Raw genomic sequence first — 14,057 nt, 5'->3', positions numbered from 1 at the left:
TCAACCACAGACATCAACAGTGACATCTATATCAAATTTCAGGATTTCAGTTCTATTCATTCTATCAATACCAAATTTTTGGTACAATTTAGTACTATGTGGTAATTTTTGTACTCAATTCTATAACCGACTCTAATTTAAACTGTTCCCTTAATAACAAATTTTATGATTTTATAAGTTTTGTAAGATTTTAGAACTTTTCGTTCCCTTAAACATCGAATTTCCCAAAAACACTTCGGTACATCTATCCTGCACTCCATCAGTGACTTTCATTCCAAATTTGTTCAGTACAAAGTGTTACATTTTTAGTACATTTTAGTAATTTTTTGTATCCGTTTTGAACGAATATTCAAAAATCCAGCCCACTTTCATCTATTGAAGATGACATCGTGATAATGTTTTTTTTTTTTTTTTTTTTTTTTTAAATCTTCAAGTTTAACCCTTTCGGCGTTGCCTTTAAATTCGAAATTAAAAAACTGCAGCGACAAGCGCTCCAGTGGCGCAATTGGTTAGCGCACGGTACTTATAATCAGTAACTTGTGAGCAATGCCGGGGTTGTGAGTTCGAGCCTCACCTGGAGCAGTGTAAGTTTTTTGTGAATGATCAGAGGACTAGACTGGGAGGCTCGTACAATTGTGAATACAGGGAATAAGAGGGACGATATGGGCGAGGGTATAAAACCGCAATTCCCGTTCCAAAAAGAGAGCATATTAAGCAGTTGTATTTTTAGGAGGTGAGAACTCATAGTGGTTAGAACGCACACCGTTTATATCTTTTGGTAAGCTTATAAGAGTATTTCACACTCTAATCTCTTCTTGTGGATTGTGACATATTTTACCCCTAGATTGGCTGTTGGTCTGTGTTATTAGCTTTATAGAACATTTATTAAAGTTGTAATTTGAAATCAAGTAAATACTTTTGCGACTGTGTGGCGTATAATTGTTGACATAACGTATACGCACTGGGGACCATTGAATATATTTTTATACCCTCCCCCATACATAGTATGGAGGGTATACTAAGTTCGCCATTCCGATTGTAACTCATTGAAATAATCATTTTAGACCCAACAAAGTTATATTCTTGAACAGCGTAAAATTCTAAGACGACTTAGCCCTGTATCCACGATATCGTATATCCCCCATATAACGGTACGCCCCACCAAATTCGAAATTTTGATGATTTTAGCCACACTTTTCAACGGAATTGTCTGAAAATTCACACAGGGAGTTCTTTGTGAAAACGTTATACCCTAGAAGAGAATTGTCTATGTAGGTTCACGATATAGTATAGCCTCCATATATCGGAAACCCTGATATTCGGTATTTTTACGATTTTCAGCCAAAATTTTCAATGGAATTGCATTAAAATCCACACGAGGGGCTCCTTCTGAGTACTTTCTTACCTGGAAGAGCATTTTTTAATTATTCAAGTTACTTCCAAATGGTGGAGGGTATAAAATGTTCGGCCCGGCCTGCTGCTTTTTTGCATGTTATTTCCTTTCATTTACCTCATTAAGTGTTTCTTTTTTATATTCCCTGTAAAAACCTTGAAAAATGCAAAAATTGTCATCATTTTTAATTCTCCCTGATACACAAATGAATGAAAAATTACAGTCAGTGTGTTCCCTCAGTGCTTTGTCAGCGGCATTCTTAGGGGAATAATTTTTAAAATTATTTTGGCAAAGGGGCTATAGACATTAAAATCAAAAATATTTTCCTCCAGGGACATATTTTGTTAAGTAAGAAAGAGGAATAGAACAATTTGTGAATTTTAGCTGTGTATATAAAATATTTTCTGTTAGAGATAGAGATAATGATCTTATTTTAAGAGAGGGTAATATACAGGGTGAGATGAAAAAACTGCAACCAACTTCAGACTGCTGTCATTTCTAAGCCAATCGTCAGACAGCTGTTTAAATTATTCCAGGGACAGCTCATTATATTGTTTACAAGCGTACAAAAGCATTTTGGTGAGTTTTGGATGGGTTCCAGAAAAAACGTTATTCGTGATGGAAAACCACAAGTGGCTATCGTTAGAGCACTCCAGCATTTAAATGTAAATAAATCTTTTGTGTCTCGTACCATCGCTCGTTACCGTGATACTCATGATACTGGTAGCGTAGCCCGACGTCAAGGAAGTGGACGGAAGAAAACAGCAACATCAGCAGAAATAGTTCGAAAAGTAAAGAAACTTGATCGAAACCGTCGCAGTGGCCGAAAAATGGCTCGTGAGCTGAACATATCGCAGTATTCCATTCGGCAAATATTGAAAAATGAGCTCATTGAAATTCCAAAAAGTGCAGTAACTTACCCCCATAGTATGGAGGGTATATTAAGTTTGTCATTCCGTTTGTAACACCTCGAAATATACATTTTAGACCCCACAAAGTATATATATTCTTGATCAGCATAAAATTCTATGTCGATTTATCAAAGTCCGTCCGTCTGTCGTCTGTGGAAATCACTCTAGCTTCCGAACGAAATGAAGTAGGTTGATAAAATTTTACTTAAATGTGTACTATGTCTGCAGGACTTTTGGTATTGAAAATGGGCCATGTAAGTCCACGTCTTCGGATAGCTCCCATATAACTGTACCTCCCGATAGTCGGTATTTTGATGATTTTAGCTACATTATTTACCGGAATTGTTTCAAATTTGGTATTTAAAGTTTTTAATAGATACTACAGCATAAAGCAGAAAATGAGCAATGTAGGTCCACGTCTTCGTATAGCCCCCCACGTAACGGTACCCCCGATATTCGGTATTTTGATCATTTTAGCCACATTATTTACCGGAATTGCTTCAATTTTGGTAATTGAAGTTCGTAATGGACACTACATCCTAAGACAAAAAATAAGCCATGTAGGTCTACGTCTTCGTATAGCCCCCATATAACGGTACCCCCCAATATTCAGTATTTTGATGATTTTAGCGACATTATTTACCGGAACTATTTCAAATTTAGTATTTGAAGTTCGTAATGGATGCTACAGCCTATCACAGAAAATTGTCTGTGCAGGACCACGCCTTCGTATAGCCCCCATATAACGGTACCCCCGATCTTCGGTATTTTCATGATTTTAGCGAACCTATTTACCGGAATTGTTTCAAATTTCGCATTTGAAGTTCGTAATGAATACAATAGCCTATGACAGAAAATTGTCTATGCAGATCCAGGTCTTCGTATAGGCCCCATATAACGGTACACCCCGATATTCGGTATTTTGATGATTTTAGCGACATTATTTATCGGAATTGTTTCAAATTTCGCATTTGAAGTTCGTGAAGTTCGATATATCAGCCTATGACAAAAAATTTTCTGTGCAGATCCACGTTTTATAACCACCATGGATCCTCCCTATATTCGACGATTTTAGCTACATTATAAACAGATTTTTTTCAAGTTTCGAATTTGAATATTGTGATATAAGTTGCCTTGTGACAAAAGTTGCCTATGCGTCACCATATAGACTCTAATATACGGCTACATGATTTTAACAGAAATTTAAAATCCTTTTATTTACTTTTTTTTGGAAAATTGTTAAATTCGTACCAAATGGTGGAGGGTATTCAAAGTTCGGCCTGGCCGAACTTATAGCTTTTATACTTGTTTTTCATAGGTTGTATTACCCTTTACTAATTGTAAATACGAAAAATGTGGCTATAATCATTAAAATACCGAATATCGAGGACCCCCTCCCCCGAATGATGTTCTCAAAGTCATCAAAATACCAAATAATAGAAGGTACCGTTATATGGGGGATATACGATACGTGGACCGATATAGCGTGATTACAACAGACGGGGAGGCGGACGGACAATGTTAAATCGTCTTAGAATTGTTAGGTCGAAAATTATTATTTCGACGAGTTACAAACGGAATGTCGAACTTAATATACCCTCCATGTTATGTGTGGTGGAGGGTATAAAAAGTAGATTGCGGAATCTTTCAATTTTTAGCATAAAAAAAAAAAAAAAAATTACATAATTAATAACTACAATTTTTTTAAATATTGTCTTGAAATGTGAAGTTTAGGTGTGATACATAACGTATGAGTTATTTCATGTAACTCATACGCGACCGGTGCCCACGGAAATAGTTCGTTCCATCGAACTATGTGTGTACATGTATATGTGGCGCAAAAACAGGCCTTCTCCCTATCCTACCCTACTCCAACACACAAAAAATTTGCCGATATTGGTTGTAAACCAAATTCACAGTCAATAATATCAATGACCCCAATTCTTAGTTTATTTATTAACAAATAAACCAATATTTTATTGGTTACACTTTGGCAGATGATATCCCTATAACAAAAACTGTGCATGTGTTAGAGATCTTTTGTTTTAGGCGAATTGCTGAGAGTGGCTAAAAATTTGCTAAACAATAAAATCCCCAAAACATTTTGCTTACAACAACTACCTGCTTTGCCATCCACGTCGGCTCCATGCAGGCAACAACTTGTGTTGCCATTCTACAACGATTTCGAAAATACAATGAACACCAACCGACCAGAAACAAAAGAGGAAAGCTACATATATTATTTTTTTCAAATGCTAAGCTATTTTTCTAGCATGGGATTTTGGTTTGTATTTTTGTGTAGTGTGTGCCAGTGTTGGTGTGGTGTGAGTGTATATGTGTGCGGTTGGTTGCTTCATTGCCTGACTGGTTTATATTTTATTTCACTTTTTTTGTTTTATTGTTTTTTTCATTTGTTTGGCCGCATTTGGTTGCAAACACAACCTGCTGCCTGTTGTTGTCGGGCACATCTGTGTTATGGGTTTTGTGTTAATGCATTTGTTGCATTTTTGTTGTTTTTTCCAGTTGTGTTTTTGCTTGTCGGAAAAACCTCAGAGGATGGTGTGACCACAAAAACCAAACTAAAGTTTATATAAAGTATTCTCTTATGAATGGCCACAATGGATACATTTTAGAGGAGAAGAGGGGTTGGAGAGGGAAGAGCGTTGAAAAACTTAAAACTTAAATGAAACTTAAATTTAAATCGGTCATCGTAACTACATTAAAAGACATTTTGGCACCATAACCTTTCAAATTTTGTTTGTTGACATCTATATTGACTAACTCTTCTATACCTAGAGGATGCTGTGGAAGTCTCCAGAAGTCCTTTTGAATTAACTTTGATAATATTCATGTTGTTTTCTTCTATAGGAGCAACATTTTTAGATAGAGTCCATCTGGAAATCTGATTTAAACAGGCAGGAATTTAGTACATAGAAGACTTTTTAAAGGCATTCTTTTCCTATATAGAAGATCTTTTAAAGGTATTCCGTGGGGTCTTCTTTATAAGGATGTCTTTTTGGACATTTTTTGCACCTAAAAGACATTCCAGAGGTCATATTTACACAAAGACCTTCAAGATAATTCTCTAAATAGGATAATTTCTGGATAACCTTTTAATATAGAACACTATCTTCTTTACATGTAATGCCTTTGGAAAGCCTCCTACATACCAGAACTACTTTTCTACACATACGATTTTTTGGATTTTTTTTTTAGGTTTTCACTAAAAAAAAATCTGGAGGATATTTCTACATAGGAAAATTTTTGAGGCTCTACTGTTTAGTGAAGATCTTCTGTACATAGAACAAGTATTGAAGAATCTATCCTCATTAACGTTTTGTTTTTAAATACCTCTAGAAGAATTTTATGTACAGAAGACCTTCTGAAGTGGTCCTATCGTTGGCAGTTTTAAGCAAATGTATTTAAGCTGAATTTGTTCTCTTAAATTTTGAAGGCTTTTTGGGGGGTTTCTCTACAAAGAAGAATCTCAGAAGATCTTCTCTACATGGAAAATGTTCTGGAAATGTTTCATAAGCCAAAAATACCTTCTCCAAAATCATTTGGGGTCTCCAACGCAAAGGCGTTCTATAATTGGAACACCTTTTGTAAACCTTGTCTAAATAGCAGACCTTCTGGCGGTGTTCTTTACTTAGAAGACTTTTTGGAGATGAAGAGAAGACCATTTGGAGACCATACGTTTAGGGGAGAAGTTGTGGTGTTCTTTAAATTAGAGTGTAACGTGACAAAGCGATTACGTACATACATACAAGTACTTCCCAAAAATAGCAACAACATCCAACCACAACTCAATAGCAACCATTAAAATTACGGAAAACGTTTTAAATATTTAATTTGTTAACGCCAACCGAAAAGATTTTTTGTACCAAAATTTGAGTCAAAAGTTTGGGTTTTTTTGTTGGATTTTTTTTTTTAGCAAAATATTTGAATACTAGCAAGTGCTCTCTAATTCGGCAGCGAAAAGTCCATTTTAAAATTTTAAACTCGTTTCAACAGTTTTTGTTAGGCTCTTTTAGTACACTCAAAATCCCCATCAAATACAGCAACAGTGATCTGAAATTGGTACCATTTAATACTTTTCGAATGGTTGTATTAGGCATTTATAAAACCCTCAAACCCCCTACACCTCTCAACTACAGACACGAAAAGTGACACCCCTCCCAAATTTCAGGATTTCATTTCTATTCCTTCACCTAATAGGATTTTAAGTACTTTTCGTAAAATATAGCACACATTTCCAAAACCACCTCGATTTCTCAATTACGCATACCAACCGAGACCTCAATGTCACATTTCAAGATTCCAGCTCTATGCCCTAACCCAATACCAAATTAAGTACTTTTCCTATAGTGTTGCTACTTATTAAAAAAACAGTTCCATATCTCAATCCGAGACACCGGCAGTTATCACTTCACCCAATGCCAACTTTAGTCCATTTTAGTACTTTTCGTACATATAAAAGACACATTTCCAAACCACCTTCAAATCTCAAACACAAAAACTATCAGTAAGCTAAATATCAAATTTGAGAATGTCAGCTCGGCTCCTTCACCAAACCTACGTAGTATAATATAGTACTTTTTAAATTAATGTAGTACACATATCTAATACCACCTCCATATCTAATCCACAGACACCAACAATGACATGTATATCAAATTTTAGGATTCAGCTCTATTCCTTCATCAAATACCAAATTAAGTATTATTTAGTACTTTTCTTACAATTCTTTCCAAATTCGAAATACCAAGACAAATTTGGTGCCATTTATTACTTTTACAGTACACATTTCAGAAAACCACCTTCCTATATCCTGGTAATACATGAAAAACCATCCTAACACAAATTTTCAGATTTCAGGTACAAGTATCTGTTCACACAATATCAAATTGTACCAAATATAGTACCATTTAGTACTTTTCGGGCACTTGTAGCTCACATTTCCAAAACCACCTCTTTATCATAAACCTACCACCAACCTAATTACAAAATGTCATCTTCATCCGTTTATCCTAAACCAAACTGTTTTAAATGTAGTACCATTTAGTACAGTACGAACTCTTGGTACACATTTCCAAAACCGCCTTCATATATCAATTTTATTTTCCAACCTGAATTCAAATATAAAATTTTAAGTTTTTAGCTTTATCCGTTCACATAATACCAAATGGTACCATTTTTGAAGTTTAGTACTATTTTAGAACATTTCCTAAATTTAAAGTTCGAATTTCCAATAACACTTTGGTGCATCTATCCTGCACTACATGTGTGACTCTCATTGCCAATTTGAGAATTTCAGCTCCATGGGTCCATCACAATTCCAATTTGTATTAAATTTAGTACCATTTAGCACACAAAATTACGAATTTCAAAAGCTTTCTACATATCCCAATCTTACACTCCCACAGTAATCCCAATTCCAAATTTTAGGATTCCACCCCTGTTGGTTCACCCAAATGCAAATTGTACTTTTTTAGTACATTTTAGTACATGTATAAGTACACATTTCCAAAACTACCTCCATATCCTTATCTAACTCCGTGACAGCAATCTCATACAGTGGAATAGTACCTTGTTTCCAAATTTGAGGATTCTTCTCTGCTTGTTTTCCCCAAAATTTGGTTCTCCCAAATTTAGGACCATTTAGTACACATAAGTACGAATTTTCAAAACTACCTCCATATCCCAATCCTACTTTATGCCAGTAATGTTAATTTCAAATTTCAGGATTCCATCTCCATCCGCTCCTACAAATTCGAATTGTACCAAATTTAGTACCATTTAGTACTTGTCGTGCACATAAGCACTAAGTTTCGAAAAACTACCTCCATATTCCAATTCTAGTCTCCGCCAGCGATTTTAATTTCACATTTCAGGATTCCAGCTACGTCCGTTTTTTTCAAATTTGAATTGTACTGTTCAGTACTTTTTGCGCACATAAGTACCAAATTTCGAAAACTACCTCCATATCCCAATCCTAGCCTCCGCCAGTGATGTTAATTTAACATTTCAGGATTTCAGTTCCATCCGTTCCTCCAAATACAAATTGTACCAAACGTTTTATACTTTTTTTATACATGAGAACACACTTCCAAAACTACCTCTTTACATCGACTCTATTCCTCAACCTAGATTCCCATTCCAAATTTCAAATTTTTAACTCGAACTATTCACATGATACGAAATGGTAACAAATGTAGTACATTTTAGTACTTTTCGTGCATTTATAGTGCGATTTCTCAAAAGCCCTTTGGTATATCCATCATAAACTATATGATCCTCTTTCCAAATTTAAGGGATCTACATGTACTGGTTCCTCAAATACAATACCATATTTTGTAACTTTAAATTCTTTTCCTACCGTTCTGGTGCGAATTTCCAATAACCCTGCCTTATCTGACCCCTCCGGACTAAAAGTGACCCCTGCCCAAAATTTCAAGATTCTAGCTTCAGCCGTTTCGTGGGCCATATCTGCCTTATCTGACACCTTCGGCCCAAGAGTGATCCTCACTCAAAATTTCAAGATTCTAGCTTCAACCGTTTCGTCTCGGCATTGTTGAATCTTTAAGTCAGTTAGTCAGTCAGTCTACTACTTACTCTAGATAGGGAAGGTCTTCTCTGTATTATGGGATTTTTAAGGGATACGTACGGACCATACCATCGTACTGATTTTTAAGCAAAATTTGGAACCAAAACCTTAGGTGTGCTTAAGAAAAAAAATTAGAACCCCAATCGCTGATAGAAGTCTGGAAAATTTCAATTCCTCAACCGTCCCTAAATTGTGGATATATGTAATTACGATTATTTCGCCTTCCCGTTAGATCTTCCTTCAACATGACTCCTTTGACAAACACAAGTTCACTGAACCCTTCAACCATTGAAAATAAACAACAAAAATTACTGTCAGATATGGTAAAGACATCATAAACTGCAATGTGACTGACATTGCCTTTTAATCCGCTTCATTCTGCTACTCATCCCATGCACCATTATCAACGTCATCTTCAATTTCCAGTGTTTGTCTATAATTTGCGAGACAACAACAAACTGGTGTTTTGCTGCCCTCGGCATTATTGAAAATGAAGTTGTTACATGGCCTGTCGAAAAGTTTTGCCCTGCACGCTAGAAGACTTACAACTTAATTCAATTTCAAATGCCTCATCTCTCATCCTTTACGTGATAACAATATTCCGGCCAGCTGAACCCATACCATCCTTGAAAGAACTACTGCCAACAAGTTGCATGCAACCCAACTGCAACTTGCCGGCTGACTAGCTGCCTGCTGCCTTGGTGTCTTGTAGGCGGTTTTGTGTTCACATTATATTGCATTGAAAATAACTGGCAGCAGCTTCTTAAGAGCTTAACATGGCTTTAATCTGATGTTCGCCCATCTAATTTATTTTAGCCATGTTTGTTTGTTTGTCTGTCGTTCCTTGTGTTTCGCTCGACGCTGCTAAACTTCTACAATTAACACAATTTTATAGAGAAAATGATTTTTTGTTTTTCATTTTCTTATTTTCCACTGCTTGGGGGCATACTAATTTTGTCTTCCGCACAAAGATGTAATACTGGACCAGGATGGGTGGGAGGTAGTGAGTGAGGTAGGATCATAGTTTACAACTAACTCACCTAACTGCATCCTCGTCCATTTCCTAATTGAACGCAATTGTTGGGCGATTTCAATGGAAGGTAATTCATTGAATGGCCAGTAGCTGCAACTTTAATTAAATATTGTTAACTGAACAGTTGGTGAGCGTGGCCGAGAAATGTGGGCGGGATGGAAACGAAATGTAGTTGTGGATTATAGGAAAAACAAAAATTCTTATTGGAGCGGAAAATGACTTGCTGGGAAAATTGGATTTTTTAAAAGACCAACATAACTTTTTTCTGGATTAAGGGAGTTGAACAAATTGAAATATAGGGCAGAGGGTCTTAAACTCTTTTCATATGCAAAATTCGTCGATTGATTTATAATTGTGACCTGTAGAGCAACTTCAAAGTTAGGAAATTTTGCTTTTTGTACCCTCAACCATATAGGCTATATAGGGTATATGTCACTTTATACGGCCAAAACGTGTCTCAGCGAAATAACGGGTTTAGACCCTAGGCCTCTTCGGACCAATTCCGTTTCAGGGCATTTAGAGTGGAGCTAGCGATGTCCGTCCATCCGTCCGTCTGTCTGGCTGGCTGGTGCACACGATAACTCTCGAAGGGAGTGTCCTATTCGGTCCAAACTTGGTACATCGTAATATTATTGTCGAACTTAGATCGAGTTAGGAGATGGGTAATATCGGTCCACACATTCTGGTACCTCCCCCACAAAGGGTCAACATTTTCAATATTCAATTTCAACACGAAATTAACATCTAATTCCATTCAGACTTGGCATATCTCAATATTTCCATAAACGCAAGATCTGTTATAAAGATGGTAGAAATCGAAACTTTGTTTCTGGTACCTCACCAACAAAGGGCCAAAGTTTTGAATAAAAAAAAAAAAACGATCATAACATCCGAAATAAGCATCCGGTTATCTTCATATTTCACACATCACACTATTTTTATTAACTCAAAGTCTGGTGTAATGGATGGGATATGTTGGTCCATTCCTTCAGCTACCTCACCCACAAAGGGTCACAATTTTGAATATCCGTGTAGCTTATAAAACGCAAATCAGACTTTGCACATCTCAATATATCCATTAGCACATGAATTGTTATAAAGATGGTAGAGATCGGACCATTCATTCTGGTACCTCCCCCGCAAACGAATCAAGATTTTAAAAAAACAAACGCGCAAAGAAAGGGAAACAGACATCCAAATATCTTCAGATTTCTCACATACACACATTTTTGCGAACCCTTTTTGGTACCTCACTCACAAGGGTCACAATTCTCAGGAAAGGGAAAAAAGGGAGGCTGATTTTTTTCTATAGAGAAAAAATTCTCAGTTCGCTAAAGTTTTTTTCTACAGAGAAAAAAAACCTCAGCGAATTTTTTCTATAGAGAAAAAAAACTTCAGCGAACTGAGGCCGATTTTTTTCTATAGAAAAAAATATCCTTTGAGAACATAGGCAGATTTTTTCTATTAAGAAAAAATCGTCAGAGAACAGACTTTTTTTTCTATAGAGGGAAAATCCTCAGAGAACTGAGGCCAATTTTTTCTATAGCGAAAAAATCCTTAGGGAACTGAGGTTGATTTTTTTCTATAGAGAAAAAATCCTCAGAGAACTGAGGCTGATTGTTTGTTTCTATAGAGAAAAAAATCCTCAGAGAACTGAGGCTGGTTTTTTTTCTATAGAGAAAAAATCCTCAGTGAACTGAGGCTGAATTTTTTTCTATAGGAAAAAATCTTCTAAGGCTGAATTTTTTTCTATAGAGAAAAAAATCCTCAGAGAACTGAGGTCGATTTTTTTTCTATAGAGAAAAAATCCTCAGAGAACTGAGGTCGATTTTTTTTCTATAGAGAAAAAATCCTCAGAGAACTGAGGTCGATTTTTTTTCTATAGAGAAAAAATCCTCAGAGAACTGAGGTCGATTTTTTTTCTATAGAGAAAAAATCCTCAGAGAACTGAGGTCGATTTTTTTTCTATAGAGAAAAAATCCTCAGAGAACTGAGGTCGATTTTTTTTCTATAGAGAAAAAATCCTCAGAGAACTGAGGTCGATTTTTTTTCTATAGAGAAAAAATCCTCAGAGAACTGAGGTCGATTTTTTTTCTATAGAGAAAAAATCCTCTGAGAACTGAGGTCGATTTTTTTTTCTATAGAGAAAAAATCCTCAGAGAACTGAGGTCGATTTTTTTTCTATAGAGAAAAAATCCTCAGAGAACTGAGGTCGATTTTTTTTCTGTAGAGAAAAAATCCTCAGAGAACTGAGGTCGATTTTTTTTCTGTAGAGAAAAAATCCTCAGAGAACTGAGGTCGATTTTTTTTCTGTAGAGAAAAAATCCTCAGAGAACTGAGAACCATTCCTTCCATGGAGTATGGAGGGCCAACAATTTGGAAAATCATCAATTTAAAATTTCAAAATTTAGGTAAGGGCTACTTAATGTTGAAGTAAATTTATCCTCCCCCTTTTATAGAAATAATACCTTTGTAATATTAATGTTTACTATTTTTTCATTTGTTTTAGTTTTCCATATTTTAAATAAGGTTACCAATAATTAACCACGTTCTAATGGAATTTATAACAGTAATTACTTTTAATTCATGCTTTTGGTGTTCATTTTGCTGTTGGCCAGCTTATCAAAGTTAATTATCTCGTCCCTTTTTCGCAAAGGCCACAACTAACGAACTACGCTATGTGTTTGCTGATATAATATTTATGAAAATCTCTCTCCTCTCACACTCTCCCCTCTCTCTCTCCCTTTACGCTTTCCATCAATTCGTTGGACAACCTGAAACGTGTTGATAAACGAAAAAAACATTCCATTTCCTGCAACAAAAAAAAAAAAAAAATGGAAAAACTTTTATTTTTATAATAACAATAACAGCCCTGGAATTTCGTGGAAGATGGGAAATTATTGGATTGTGGATATACCGTGAAATGGACAAAGTAGAAAAAAATGTTATAAAATTGGGAAAAAATTAAAGGGATTATAAGATTTTTTTTTTTTTTTTTGAAAAAAAAAAAAAAAAAAAACTTAGTGCATCCTCCTTTACAAAAAATTACTTTTAAGAACTAAACATCCTATAATTTTATTACTTGTCACCAAACTTCCTTAACCATAGAAAGAAACAATTATGGGGGACATTTACTGCAAATAAACGCTTAGGACAATGCCATAAAATTACCCGCAATTGAAAAGACCTAACTTGGCTGCCAAACGCACTAAAATGAAATTACACAAAAGTCATTGTAGTTCCTCCATTTCCAATTAGATGCTTTTCAACTCATTTCCAAGTCCACCTTCAAATATCTCTTTTGGCCAGCTCTCGTAGGTTGTATGAGTAGTTGGTAGTTGTCCAGCCACCACCTCCCCTCCCCAAAAGTTTGTAAATTTCTTACAATCTAAAGAAAACAAGTAAAAAAGCTGTGAGTTCGACCGGGCCGAAATTTGAATACCCTCCACCATTTGGAACGAATTTGGCAATTCTCAAAAACAATAAAATCCGTTAAAATCTTAAAAATGCCGAATGCAGCTGTTATATTAGGGTCAATACGACGACATGGACCTGAACTTTTGTCATAAACCATTACAAATGCGAAACTTAAAAAAAAAATCGGTAACAAAATACCGAATATCGAGAGGTACCGTTATATGGGGTGGCTATACCAAGACGTGGACCTGCACAGACAATCTCCTGTCTTAGGCTGTAGTATCCATTACGAACTTCAAATACCAATTTTGAAACAATTCCGGTGAATAATGTCGCTAAAATCATCAAAATACCGAATATCGGGAGGTACCGTTATATGGGGACGTGGACCTGCACAGACAATCTCCTGCCATAGGCTGTAGCATCCATTTCGAACTTCAAATGCCAATTTTCAAACAATTCCGGTGAATAATGTCGCTAAAATCATCAAAATACCGAATATCCGGAGGTACCGTTACATGGGGGCTATACGAAGACGTAGACCGGCAGAGACAATCTCCTGTCATAGGCAGTAGTATCCATTACGAACTTCAAATACCAAATTTGAAACAATTCCGGTGAATAATGTCGCTAAAATCATGAAAATACTGAATATCGGGAGGTACCGTTATATGGAGGCTATACGAAGACGTGGTT

The 14,057-nt window shown here is 35.7% G+C and overlaps 1 non-coding gene across 1 annotated transcript; it reads left to right on the top strand.

Annotated features, from left to right (window-relative positions):
• The first annotated feature begins 490 nt into the window (after positions 1–490).
• On the top strand, positions 491–582 carry TRNAI-UAU (transfer RNA isoleucine (anticodon UAU)). The gene is given in 2 exon segments: positions 491–528; positions 547–582. It is a non-coding gene; the product is annotated as a tRNA-Ile (tRNA).
• Positions 583–14,057: the final 13,475 nt, after the last annotated feature.

Source organism: Musca domestica, unplaced genomic scaffold (genome assembly GCF_030504385.1).
Source record: "Musca domestica strain aabys unplaced genomic scaffold, Musca_domestica.polishedcontigs.V.1.1 2, whole genome shotgun sequence".
In the NCBI taxonomy this organism is placed as follows: Eukaryota; Metazoa; Arthropoda; class Insecta; order Diptera; family Muscidae; genus Musca; species Musca domestica.
Note: the sequence above shows the minus strand (reverse complement) of the source record. Positions and strands in the feature narration are given on the sequence as shown.